Source organism: Dermacentor andersoni, chromosome 6 (assembly GCF_023375885.2).
Source record: "Dermacentor andersoni chromosome 6, qqDerAnde1_hic_scaffold, whole genome shotgun sequence".
NCBI classification, from domain to species: Eukaryota; Metazoa; Arthropoda; class Arachnida; order Ixodida; family Ixodidae; genus Dermacentor; species Dermacentor andersoni.
The window spans coordinates 92195790-92210126 of NC_092819.1; the positions used below are offsets into that span (position 1 = coordinate 92195790).

At 46.6% G+C, this 14337-nt stretch overlaps 2 long non-coding RNA genes across 2 annotated transcripts; one reads left to right on the top strand and one right to left on the bottom strand.

The window, feature by feature from the left end:
• The first annotated feature begins 6505 nt into the window (after positions 1-6505).
• On the top strand, positions 6506-10103 carry LOC129382472 (uncharacterized). Its single transcript, XR_008610544.1, has 2 exons — positions 6506-8311; positions 9315-10103. It is a non-coding gene; the product is annotated as an uncharacterized lncRNA (long non-coding RNA).
• LOC140218993 (uncharacterized) lies at positions 9824-14134 on the bottom strand. The gene is made up of 2 exons (XR_011895239.1): positions 13475-14134; positions 9824-13413 (listed from the first exon to the last, which is right to left on the bottom strand). It is a non-coding gene; the product is annotated as an uncharacterized lncRNA (long non-coding RNA).
• Positions 14135-14337: the final 203 nt, after the last annotated feature.

A 14337-nucleotide genomic window follows, 5' to 3' on the forward strand; every position in this document is an offset into this window, starting at 1 on the left:
CAAGGTGGGCCGCGGTATGTCCAAATAAATAAATTAAATAATGCCAGCGGATTTCAATGAAGCCAGCGCTTTCTTTGACGACTTTCACCGCTGGTTTCTACCGGAATTTTCATTCGTCAGAAACATGGTAGGCTGCTCACGAGGAGTCAGTTTGAATGAAGTGGACATTCTCTCGAACTGGCTCAAGTTAACGATCGCGTCGTTCGGCGTCCTGGTTGTCAGCCTGCGCTGAACGCTTTATTGAGCAGAATGCTTCGCGATATGTGCTGGAAAAAAAAAGCTCCTGGGAATTAAACCAGATAGATCACGTTCGATAGTAGGAGAGAACGGTAAAAGGTTGTGCACAGCTTCGAAGTACAAAGTGCACTTCCATCTGAACGAACGGGAGTGTCAGGACTGCGTCAACGACGTTGATAGTGCACAGAATTAAAGAGTCGTAGTTTTGGCGCCAGCGGCAACTTTGCCATACGGGAGGTCGCGTGCTGTGTCGATAATATCGAACTGGCTAGTCTGTATCCCAGCATTTTTCTTTCTTTCTTTCTTTCTTTCTTTCTTTCTTTCTTTCTTTCTTTCTTTCTTTCCTTCTTTCTTTCTTTCTTTGGAGGGAGTAGGGGGTGGGGGTTGTCAGGCCTCTTGTAGGTACGCACGTTGGCTTCGCTCTCCATTTGATATTACTCTTCACTTCCATAACGACCTGCGGAGTATTGCTTTCCTCAGTTGCAGGGTGCATTTTATTCCGGCATTTGGACTTACGTCGTCAGGCTTTTTGCGGCATTCTCTCTCGTTTCCTCTTTTCTTATATATTTGCAGTGCGGACTTGAAATAACTTCGGACCAACGGAGAGCGAAGCGATGTGACGAAATAACATCGTTCGCAAAAGCACGAAGTTTGCGACTTAGGAAAGTGTACGTGCCCGATATTCACGCAGAGAAATACAAGCAGAACGGCAACGGTAGAAAGCTGATAGTGTTCGTAGGTTCCGCTTCCATATCACGATATATTATCCGCTGTGACAGCAGTGATTGTCGGAACTGGACACTTGCGCTGTATAAACCCTGCAGTGTGAATGTTTTGAGAAGGCGCCCTATGCATAAAAAAGGTGCTCGTATTCTGTATTCTCTATTGCGTTTATCAGCGGTGTCAAGCCTACACTGGGTTAACCTTTCAATTAAATAGTAAAGAGTAGTCGACGGAAGGTGGTAGTGGGCTCTGGCAGACGTCAACATAAGCGCAGCCTCATAGTCTCAGCAACAATGGAGCCGTCATCAGCCGGAATATCCTAATAAAGGGTAATTTCCTCCAGCCCCAGTTAGATGAGGTGAGTAAAGATATACAGGAAGCTCGACGACATAAAAGCCGCCAAGGGAGATAATAATACGCAAACCATAAAGATAACAAAAAGGGGGGCTCGCGATTTGTCGGAAGTAGGTGATAGAATAGATGTGCTAGAGCATGAAAGAAATTTACGCTGCCTAAGTTCGCTGTCCTGTTCCCAGATCTTGACGGCGACCGGTGTGAATGAAGTTCCAAAGCTGTCACTAGATCATGGTATAACGGAATTTAATATTGCTATTGACGATGAAAAAGAGATGGCTTTCTGGCATTTATTGAAGGAGGGGGACGTATTCAGCCATCTCTTAAAATATGCTAGCAGTATTTAAAATTAAGCCTAAAATGAAAATTAAGCTTAAGTTAAACATTAAAATTTAAGCTAGCAGTATGCTATTGTACTACATTGTTGTGTGAAATGAACGAGAAGAACGGGGAAACCAAGGGGCCCAATTTTCGTTAATCAAAACCATATGAAACCAACAGATAATTGAGCCAAAGAAAGCATAGGAGAAGTTATTTGTGGTAATAAATGAAATGTAGAAATGATAAAGGGAAATGAACGTGGATCAAAAAGCAACCTGCCATCGACGCGAACCAAACTCACAACCTTCACCTCACGCGAAGGTCGTAGGTTCGGATTACGCATTGCGTACAAGGTTCGCATTCATTTCCCTTCAATGTATTATTTCTACGTTGCAATTATTATTACACATAAGTTCGCCCGTGCATTCGCCGGCTTCGTTATCTGTTGGCTTCTTATTATTGCGTGAAATAGTTCGATTGATTAAGCAAGTCTTGCTCTACAGTCGGCTCTCCATTTTCTTTTTCTTTTTTTTTCTGTTTGCCAGAACACTGGTGACCCAGCCGCCGATATCACGGCCATTACGACTCCACAAAGCGCCGCTCTGTTTATCAATCAGAGTTTCTTCTGACTCGAATCAACATGGTCACAATTAACTCCCCGTCCCTTGCTACTCTAAAACTGCATCACGGCGTGCCTCTAGCGCAGTCATAAGACTCAAATCTATGGCCCATGTAACTGATCACTCAAGATACTTTCGGGCGTGATATCATGCTAACTTATAACGATGCAGAGGGCTCTTGCTCAGAGGCGTTCGCACAGACACCTATAAAACAACAGAGCAACAGTGTCAAGTTCCTTCCCGTCGTATAGGTGTCGAAATTTATGGAACTCTGAAGCGATCACTTTAAGGTTTTCTTGAAGTACAGTACTGCAAAAATACATAGTTAGCATTTGGGGTCTTCTGAGCTAAACTCCTCAGAAAGCTGGCGTGGCACTATGCCAGACCACCAGGCTCGAACAAGTGCCTCCTGAACTCTCACATTAATCGCAACGTGTAGCCTACCCATCGCACGCGCGACTTGCGAGTCACCGCCATGGACACCTTCACGGACTTGAACCCAGACATGCAAGTGAAGTTACCGCCATCATCTAAAGTAGTGCAAGCTTGCTGCTCAGGTTGCGACTAGATGTGGCATTCACTAGGCGCTACCTACACCTTATCGGCTGTGCAGACAGTACGGACCACATACCGGACTGCGAGGAGTGAGATAAACTCGAGACTGCGGAAACAGGTCTTGTACATCTTCCCGTGAACAACATTTGTCCAAATTCATCAATCAACCTTAGTCTGCATCTGAAAAGTTCGATCATATAGAACCTTGGCGGGACCATTGTCGTGGGCGTGATGTTCCAAATGCTCTTATCAAATTCTTGCACTGAGTGATCTGGGTTGGAGACTTTAAAGGGTCGTCTCTGGTCAACAATCAGTACCATTTTCATCCTCACCATCTACACTTTACTATCTCTCCCTTTCTTGACTCCCATTTCCCTTCCCCATTGCTGAGTAACCGGTCAGAACTTCGGTTCAGGTCTCCCTCGCAGCTTTTCTATCTATCTATCTATCTATCTATCTATCTATCTATCTATCTATCTATCTATCTATCTATCTATCTATCTATCTATCTATCTATCTATCTATCTATCTTGCGTACTCCGAGAATTCATCACAAGGAAACCCTTTGCATCTACCAGTAAGCTCGAAAGCACGGGCGCTAGGGAGAGAAGGTTTAATGACAACTGGATAGGGTAACCTAGCTAATGAAAGGCTTGGCATGCTACTGCAGATTCAATATTGGCACGTGCTGTATGCAGACATGTAGACGACTATGAGGACAGTGCTTTAACGGACTCCGTGTAGTGGGACTGAGGAAATGCAGAGACGAAGAAGACGTTTTTGTTCTGGTAGTTTTGCAGCAGGCTGTTCCGCCGTCTTGCTCAACGTGTTGTCTCTTGTTCACGTTGAACCACGACACTGGTGGAGGTGCGGGGTACGACAACCCGATGCTCCGGACTCCTCTTGGGAGCCGTTCATCCAGTCCGAACACTCTGTCGTCCATTGCAACGCCTATGCATCCTTTCAGTCGTTGGTTGCAAGGCCTCTCCGGCGCTCACACCCTGCACGAACCTTCGTCCAGACGCTGCCCATCGCAGCCCATGGCCGACGCCAGCTCGCCACAGGATCCCGAAAGCGTCCGTTCGTCCAGACCGCCACAGGTAACCCTTCTTCAACCGCAGATTTCGGATCGCTTTCACGGCGGCACCTTTGAAGACGTCGAAGACTGGCTTGACCAGTTTGAGCGCGTCACCAAGATCAATGAGTGGAGTTTAAAACAAAAGCTCTCTAATGTCTATTTTGCTCTTGGTGATCGTGCTCGTACGTGGTATGAAAACCGAGAAGGCAGTCTATCGACCTGGAGCGACTTCCGCCAGCATCTCCTTGATATCTTTGCGAGTGTCGACCGACGGGACCGTGCCCAGCAGCTAATTTAGTTACAGGTTCAAAAACCCAATGAAACTGTCGCAATGTTCGCCGAGGGCATGGCCCGTCTGTGTCGTAGAGCCGACCCAAACATGACAGATGATAAAAAGCTACGCTACCTCACGAGCGGCGTGAAAGAGCAGTTGTTCGCCGAACTGGTGCGCCTGCGAGACGGTAGCCTGCGTTTTTGTGTCGACTGCTGCAAGCTAAATCAGGTCACAAAGAAAGATGTCTACCCACACCCAGGTATAGATGACTCCCTCGACCGGCTTCGGCATTCTCGTTACTCTTCCTCGATGGACTTGAAGAGTAGGTATTGGCAAATCGAAGTGGACCCGAGAGACTGTGAGAAAACCGCTTTTGTGACGCCAGATAGACTTTGCGAATTTAAAGTTTTGCCCTTCGGGTTGTGCTCTGCGCCCGCCACTTTCCAACGGCTTATGAACACCGTGATTTCGGGGCTGAAGTGGAAAACCAGCTTAGTCTACCTCGACGATGTCATAGTGTTTTCCGCAAAGTTTGAAGAGCACCTTGAGCGGCTTAAAGCGGTTCTGCGGTCAACACGGTCCGTTGGCCTCACCCTAAAGCCGGAGAAACGTCATTTTTGCTTTGAGGAGCTAGAGTTTCTTGGCCATGTCGTCAGTCACGCGGGTGTCCGCCCGAATCCTAACAAAATGGCTGCTGTCGCACAGTTCCCTGTACTCACAGATAAAAAGGCTGTCGGACGCTTTCTGGACCTCTGTGGATATTATCGGCGCTTTATTGCAGACTTTGCTCGCATTGTGTCGCCGTTAACTCGCCTCACGAGGGATGGCGTTGCTCTTGTGTGGGGCGACGAACAGCAAGCTGCATTTACCGATTTGCGGAACCGTTTACAAACGCCTCCTGTGCTTGGCCACGATGACGAGACAGCTCGTACAATGCTTCACACTGATGCCAACAACGTTGGTCTCGGAGCCGTGCTTGTGCAGTGCCAGGAGGACACAGAAAGAGTGATCGCTTATGCAAGCAGAACGCTGTCACTCACAGAAGCAAGATACTTTACAACTTAGAAGGAGTGTCTCGCCGTCGTAAGGGTGGTAACAAAGTTTCGCCCGTATTTGTATGGTCACCCCTTAAAATTTATCAGCGACCATCATTCGCTCTGCTAGCTCACAAATCTTAAAGCTCCGAATTCCCGGCGATTATTACGTTGGATCCTTAGACTGCAAGTGTTTGATATGACGGTCATGTACAAGTCGGGAAAACGCCATACCGGCGCCGACTGCCTGTCTCGGTAGCCCGTAGAGTCGGCTCCTTCTGCCGATGAACAGCATTCCTCGGTCTTCTCGACACGTCTACCATTGCACAACAATAACGTGACGACCCTGAGCTGATTGGCCTGGTTAATTTTTTGAACGGACAAACTCAGACCCCACCTAAGTAAGGCTTTCGCAAGAGGCTTTTTGTCGTTTTGCGTAAAAAACAAAGTTCTGTAGAAAATGAACTTCTCTTCGAGCGGATCCAGCTATTTGCTCGTCGTTCCTAATGCTCTTCGTTGTGAAGTACTGGAAGCGTGTCATAACCAGACCACTTCTGGGCATCTAGGATACACGCGAACGCTGAACAGAGTACGACAAAAATACTAGTGGCCCGGATTGCCCGTTGCCGTGAAACACCACGTTCGGACTTGCCTAGATGGTCAGCGGCGCAAGTCACCTCCAAGTACTGCTAGTTCAAGTACTGCAAACGCCATTTGACCAGATCGGAATGGACATCTTGGGTCCACTTGCTACGGGTAACCGCTGGGTTATTGTAGGAACTGGCTATCTTACTCGCTACGCCGAAACAAAAGCTATTCAGAGAGGCACCGCAGCATAGGTGGCGCGGTTTTTCATTGAGAGTGTTGTCCCGAGACATGGCGCACCTACCATCGTCATAACAGACCAAGGCACCGCATTCACAGCCGCGCTTTTAGATCCTGACGCTCAGAGGCACAACTCATCGAAAGACGACAGCGTACCATCCACAAATGAATGGACTAACAGAGCGCCTGAACAAAGCAATCGAAGGCACGCTTTCAATGTACGTGAATATAGAGCACAAAGATTGGGACGGAGATTCTGCCTTATATCACATTTGCTTATAACACGGTTAAACAGGAAACTACACGGATGAGTCCATTCAGCCTTGTTCACGGACGGGAAGTGAGGACGATGCTCGATGACACGCTACCACACGAATCTGACGACATTGACACGAATGCCGGCGCGTTTACGCAGCGTGAAGAAGAAGCCAGGCAGCTCGAACGCGTGCGAATACACCGGCAGCAAGAGTACGACACAGGGGCCGTATTCTGTAGCGGTTCCTTTGGGAACCGGTTCCTTTGGGCTGTTGCCATTGGTCGGCGTTTCGTTGTCGTCATCCCTGGTGGGCGGGACGACAAATTTTGATGACGTCACACAGGTTGCCAATCTTCTGGAAAGGAACCGGTTCCCTGCTAGGAGAGGAACCGCGGAGAAGTGGTTCTCTCGAGGGTCGCGCGCGGGGGCGAGCATGATGTCGAGGGTTGCTAGGGCAACCGTGGCTGCCGGCTAATCTCGCGCCAGCTGACGAGCCGGCACCTAGACGAGACGAGACAGAGACGGCAATGGCGGCTCCTTTGGTTGTGTTGCTGGCGAGTGCCGAAAGACAACGACGCGACGAGAGGCAACGACGCGACGCGTTCGGCATGGCCGAAGAAGAGTTTCGAACGCATTTTAGGCTCTCCAAAGACATAGTGTGACGTCTTTGCGATGAGCTGGAAGGACATCTCGGACCTCAAAGATTTCGTGGTGTCGACACTACGATGAAAGTGCTGTGCGCGCTGCGGTTTTTTGCCACCGGGAGCTTTCAACAGTGCGTCGGGAATGAAGAAGCGATTGCACTGTCGCAGCCTTCGGTCAGCCGGATCATTACAGCCGTCGCCAAGGCCATTACGGTTGTGGGCAAAGAAAAAGGATGGGTTAGATTCCCATCCACGGCGCAACAGAAAGCCGCCGTCAAGGAAGGCTTTCTTAGCCGTGGAAAAATTCCATGAGTTCTAGGATGTGTGGACGGGAGTCTGATAGCCATCGTTCGCCCTAAGAAGCTCGGCCCCGGCGAAACGGAATCGTACTTGAGCCGTAAAGGGTATTACGCCCTCAACTGCAAGGTCGTGAGTATTGTTCATTGACAAATATTTTCGATATGTGATTGCGCGAGTGCACGTTGTAAAAAACTTCGTTTCGTTATTTTCCTATTCGAGAAAGTAGCGTTTGTGTTGTATGTGTAATGACAACTTTGATCTTGGCAATAGAACCCGGCCGCACTTTTTCAGTGCTCTCTAATCACAGTTGAATAGCCTTTTCGATGCTACAATGTAAACACATTACGCGCGACTTAAACCGGAATAGACGCCGTAGCAGTGAAGGGAGTCTTCGTCTGCGAGCGATCCTAACAGAAGACGAGCCCTTGTGATTCTTATTCGACGTAAAACTAAAGCATTGTGGCCAACAGACTGTAAACGTGAAAAGGAGCATCCCATCAATGAAAATGGTGTGAGGGAGAATGAGAATGTGTGGACACCCATTTGCTCTAGCTGTTGCTACGGCACATGCTGCCACTTCCGCGTTCTTTCGCTTGTAATAGGCACTTTGTCTGGAAAAACAAGAAAAAAACACAGGTGGCACTCTCTAGCAGAATCTTGTACAATATGGACGGAAGAAACCAAAGGAATTATTTTGCACATTGTGTTGTGACCGCACGCCATACATGAGCACATGTACACATGCCAACATTGCATTTGTAGGTTAAGATGACATTGTTATCATGCTGATGATTAGTTCAACTGCCTACTGCGTATGTTGATATCTCCTTTTCTGTAATTGTGTTGGCTGACTGAACAGTAACTGATTGGCAAGTAGTGTTGTAAGCAAAAGTTTGTGCCAGATATTTGTTGCAGTGGCATTGACACCTTCTCTTTGCTTTCCCTTACGAGGTGTGTGATGCAAAGCTGAATATCCTGGCAATTGACCCACGGTTTCCGGGATCGTGCCACGATTATTTCGTTTGGAGGCATTCTGCATTTCGCCGCCGCCTCACTCGTGGCCTGTTACTTCATGGAGAAGTCTTGCTTGGTAAGTGCACCTAAAGTAGCAGTGCTTCTTCCACATGTAAAACATACACAGTCAAATAGTTTTGCATCCTAGCAAGCTTTAAGAAAGCGTGATTTGCTAGAAATGTGTTGTGAATGCAGCAGTACCTAATGAACCTACAGCGACTATCGAGAGAAACATGTCTCTCTTAGAAGGCAGATATTTTTACCAGCATGTATACAACAGCTGACATGTTATTCTGTTTATTTACTTATTAATTTCAATACACTGAATGCCACGTGGAGCGTTACAGGCGGGGGTGTAATTCTACAGAACACGTCGAAATGGCAGTTTTCAAGTATGATGGAAAAGGGTTGGTGACAATGGACTCGGGTAGCTGGTTGCTGGTCACTGTCCTTGGAACGAAGGAATAAGCGTGTGCGTGAAACTTTCGGCATCGACGTTAGTGATCGGTGTAGTATATATTGTAGAATAGTGCAAGTTGCGCTATTTTTCTTTGTGTCACAATGTCTGCAATTTTTTTTGTTGCAGCGACATGTGGTGCTGGAGTGATTAGAAAGGATCAAACAGGTAGCTCGAGTTCGGGTACCTTCACGAGAAGAGGTACGAAAGGTAGAGTAAGGATCCCAGATACTGGCAGCATATTCGAGAGTAGACCTTAGAAGTGTTTTATAAAATAACACTTCTGAAGAGAGAAGAGCTAATTAGTTTTAGTGGAGGATGTACATTTAGGGAGAAGCAAATGGGATGAGCGGAGCAGAAAACCACGAGTATGAAATAAATATTACATGTCCAACTTAACCCGAGAATGAGATTTGCAGCCGAGACAACAGGTGAAATTGGGCTTTTCTTTAAAATGAGTCGAACTTTCTTTACAACTTTCTGGGAAGGTCAATGTTCGATAGATATTGCAACAATAAATCCAAGACCCGCTGCTGTTGTAAAAGGGCCCTGGCGTAGACTGTGTTCTTGCATTGTGCCTTAATGTATCCACGTTCGTTCACTGACGTGCAACACTTTACAGGGGACTCTGGGTACCCGCTAGAGCCATGGATCATGACTCCTGTGCCTGGTCACCCAAATCGCCTCATGGCAGAGGGGCGCTATAATGAGGCACACGCATCAATGCGAAATGCCGTTGAGCGGTGCATAGGAGTCGTCAGGAGCCGCTTCCGATGCCTGCAGAGGTATCGGGTGCTCCACTACTCGCCTCAGAAAGCAGCCACTATTGTTGCAGCTTGTGCAGCACTGCATAACCTCTGCCTTGCAGCAGGCGTGCCTCTGCCAGACGACCCAGGTGATGACGGTGCACATGACGACAGCGCACAGGAGCCAGCCCAGGCACAAGTGCCGCTTCAAGTACAGGTGCCACCGCAGGCGCACCCTGTACAGCCTTCTCGAGCTTTGTTTCAAAGAGGCCGTGCGGTGCGTGAATCCATAGTTGGTGTGTTTCGGCTGCCCAGAAATTTTCGCATTGCCTACCTGCAAAGTGTTCGCCGGCGCATTCGCTGGCAAATGAGGCGGAGACATGTGCTGGTGTAACATGTTTTATTTTTATTTTCATGAAAGTAAATAGGCCGTGCACTTCAACATAACACATTGCGTGTGCTCACATGTGGCTAATCATAGTATGCTGCATACTGCAGTAGTGAAAAGCACATGATTTGTCTATGTTGAGCATGACAGATACACATGCAGTGACAAATAACCATGTGCCATTATGTTACTCCTTTGCTTTGTTCACTGTGCTTTTGAATATTGTCTCGCCAGGGAATTTTCTTTAAATAAAGGTTATTTCCAAGGTGAATGGCAACCAATCTTGCATTGTTGAATATTGCTTTGCAATGCCTATTTTACTGTGCAGTATGCATTGTTCCAAAGCTGAAGATGTCTGTTCATGTGTGACACGCAAGAGCAGCATGAGTTACACAGCAACTGAAATGTCGTCAGCAATCTGTATAGCACATATTGAAACGTATAGCAACAAACGAGACATGTCAAGCACTTATTGGAGCAGGATTTCTTTAAATAGCAGACACTCAAGCTTACTACTGCTTTGTTTAAACTCAAGAGTTGCTTCAACATTGCATTTCTTGCACACATGATTTCACATAATGCTCGTAATTGCTGCTTAACAAGGTGCAACAATATAAACAATTCTTTATTTATTCATTTTATTCATTGGGTACCTGCTTCGCCATTCAGGCATTACAGCAGGGAGGGTACAACTCATATAAATGAACACTCAGAATTACACTCATAAAGCATGGAAGAAATCATCATTTGAACAAATACAGACAGTGTCAGGTGGTAGAGTATTCCAGTCTCTTATAGTACGAACATAGAAAGAGTAGCGGAAAGCGTCGCTTTTAACCCTCTATTGCATGGCGTCCCATATTTGGCACATACCGGTTACCATTCTTTTTCGCGTGTGTGAGATTCCCAGTTGAGAATGTGATACCGTCAGAGTAAATCTCGTAGTTATGCGCACTTATTATGGGCAAGTGCTGCCATCTCTTGAGTGATACGCAAAACAGAGGTGAAGTAGATTTTGGGATGCGACGTGAAACTCGGAGGGGGCAAACACGAGCAATTGGTTTTTTTTTCTCTGAAAAGTTCGACCGCAGAAACATAGAAAAATTTTGGCATATTTTTTGGCCTCGCCAATTCAAGGCAGTTACTAGTTTTCTCAATTTTGCCTGCAACTACAGCAGAGAAACCGAAATCGGTGTGTGCCATATTTGGCACAATATGAACTTGAAATACAAAATATGGTAACGTGCTGCCATCTGTTCAATAGCCCGAAGCTGCAGGTCACTCTATCACAAGATGTAATTTTGACGATCGGTGTGGTGAGGGCGAATCGTCTACCAAACAGCCGCCTGAAAAGTGAAAAGGAACTGAAATGTAAAGGAAGTGGTGCTTCAGAGGCACTCACAAGCGCGATAGATGATGTAGAGTTATCGTGTGTGCGTTGATACGACAACCGCGCCGTGACATTTCTGTCGAGCTTTGTTGGGAGAGATCCAGTCCAAAAGACTCAGCGCTGGTTTACCTCCGCCAAGGTGTTTCGCGAAATTGATTGCCCCAGCGTAGTAAAGGTCCATAACAGGCACATGGGTGGTGTCGACCTGCTGGACTCTCTGTTTGGACTTTACTGCATACATATCAGATGTCGAAGAAATGGCACTTTCGAATTTTTACGCCTATGCTAGACTTATCGGTACTAACAGCATGGGTATTGTACAGGAGGGTGCAGGAGCAGCTTAGGAGGAGACAAGTACTACCGCTGGCTCAATTAAAAGCAGAAATTGCAGAATGCCTTACCTCGGATAACAAGTGCCTACCCAACTAGCGACCAGGAAGGACTTCTAGTCAGGACATCGAATTCCATGTTCAAGTCAAAAAAGCACAGGGACCAGCGGCCGCAATGCCACCCAAAGACGACCGATCTGACCAAGTCAGCCACTGGCCAGAATTTGACGAGAAGAAACAAAGATGTAAGCGGCCACCTTGCACAAACAAGTCGTTGGTAAGATAGAGGAAGTGAAACATTCATCTGTGCCTGAACGCAGCAAACAACTGTTTCATTTCATTCCCCACATCACATTAAAAGGCCACCGTCCGTGAAGCTTTGTTTTCCGCCCATGGCAGCAAGAGCGCTCAGCCATCTTCATGGTGTGCGATGTTTGGCACAAAGCTTTACCTTTATTATTACAGTCATGTTTGTTCATTAAATCAATAATGAAAGCTGAAAATATGACTTTCATAATTCATGCAATAGAGGGTCAAAAGGAATCTCACATATCTTTAATTTGTGATCTCTCCTTTTAGAAACATATGTGGGCGGCTGAAAATACAATTACCTGGCTATCCCCGTATTAGAGTGGTATATGTTATGAAGAAATTTTAATCTGAGATTTCGGCGACGGTGTTCAAGAAGATGCCAATTTAATGCTTTTTTGCTTTCTGTCATGCTAAGCATCCTGTCATAATTGCCAAGGACAAACCGAACTGCCCTGTTCTGCACTTTTTCTAGTTTATCTACAAGTTCTGCAGCATATGGATCCCAGCAAACACACGCATACTCCAGTGTACTGCGCACATGTGTGAAATACAGTTGCTCCCTAAGTTTCTGTGGCAAGCTACTAAAGTTACGTTTCAAAAAATCTAATGCTCCGACAGCCTTGTTCCTAACATGAGTAACGTGTCTGTTCCACCTTAGATCAGCAGAAGAAAATACATCTAAGTATTTATATTCTGACACTTGTTCAAGAGTAGCATTATTTATAGTGTTATGATTGCTGTCATATGAGCTCTTCCCGGTAAAGGTGACGTGGACACTCTTTTTCTCATTCAGTGACATTTTCCATTTTTCACACCATATGGCAATCAAATCCAAATCGTGTTGTAGTGCTTGTTGGTCAGATTCGCTGTTGATGACCCTGTATACTATACAGTCATCTGCAAACATTGTAAATATTTATTTATTTATTTACATGTACCTTACAGGCCTTCGAGAAGGTATAGTGTAAATGGGGAAATACGGTAACATATTAGTATGGAATCGGGAAAGAAATAAACATCAGCATAATGAAAGGAGTACGCACAGAACATGGAAAATTATTACATTAGCAAATACAATATGTAGAGCAATAACAATAAATGGTAAACAACAACATAATAGCATAATAACATTGTAAACGTTTTTGCATGTTATACAGTAGTAAGTATTGTAAAGAAATTGGGACCACTGAAATTCTTTAACTTGTAGAAAAAATGCAAGAAAATTACAAAAGACATGACGTGTTTAGACGGATGAAACGGCATATTGATCGTTTAGCAGATTGCGAAATGCAGTGTTTATATTGGCATGCAATGGTATCTGGTAGTGCGTTCCATAAACGGACCGCACGGGGCAAAGTTGAAAAATTAGAAGCGTGTGTGTTGCCATAAATCGCGACAGCGCGTCGACTTGGCGTTGACCTATTGAAACCCATGCGCTGATGTTCACCTCTTCGTCGGGCTCGAAGAACGGCGGGCAGACTCCGATGGCGCTCGCCCTTCCAACTAGGGAGAGGACGCGCCCTCGCGGTCCGGGCAGGCTGCCTCCTCCGGTTCCTCTGTGATTAACACGTTTGTTAGAATATGGTGCGCAAAAGCTCCGTCAACGAGTGTGCTTACCTGCTTTCGGCGTGCAAGGCGGCTGCATCACGACGGGCGTTATACACATCTTTCTTCCACACGCCGCGCCATTGGGCTGCAGTTTTCACTGCCGGGCCCTCAGCATTCAGCAAGGCAGTCACTGGCTGCCAGAGCTCCTCCTTGCGCGCCGCCGTCAGCTGTTGACCCAGCACACACGACGCCTTCGCAAGGTAGGGGTGCTCTTCAACAAATGACACGAGTATATCGCGCGGCCTCGCTCAAACATGAGGACCCAGTTTCGGATTCGGCGCGCAAACTGGCAAGTCCAAAACGTAAACAAAGCGAGGCAACTTGTTTGCATAACGTATGGCACACCACCTAGCGACTAAATAAGAAAAAAACACAAATAAAATTACAACTCCCAGTAGCGGTCTGCGCCGCAAGCTCACATTTATTACTGAAAATATATTTGCAAGTGTTCTATACAAACCAATGTTTTTTTATCAAACCAGCAACATCCTTCAATTGCTATACCGTCCCCTAAGTACAAACAAAAATGATGACGTGATCTTCCGGCAGACCGCCGCTCGTTGATTGGTTCCCCTCACGCCGCCCCGTTCCACTCTTTCTCCGAGTGACGTAATCCAGACGTAACAGCCAAAGGGAACCGGTTCCCAAAGGAACCGCTACAGAATACGGCCCCAGGCCGCTATAATGGCCATCATAGACCTGTCATTTACGAACCCGGTGACCGAGTATGGGTCTGGACGCCTATACGAAAACGGGGGCTATCCGAAAACGGGGGCTCCGCAGGCGATATTTCGGACCCTATAAAGTGCTGCGACGGCTAAGTGACGTCACATACGAGGTCATTCCAGATAGCCCTTACTGCACAAGGCGCC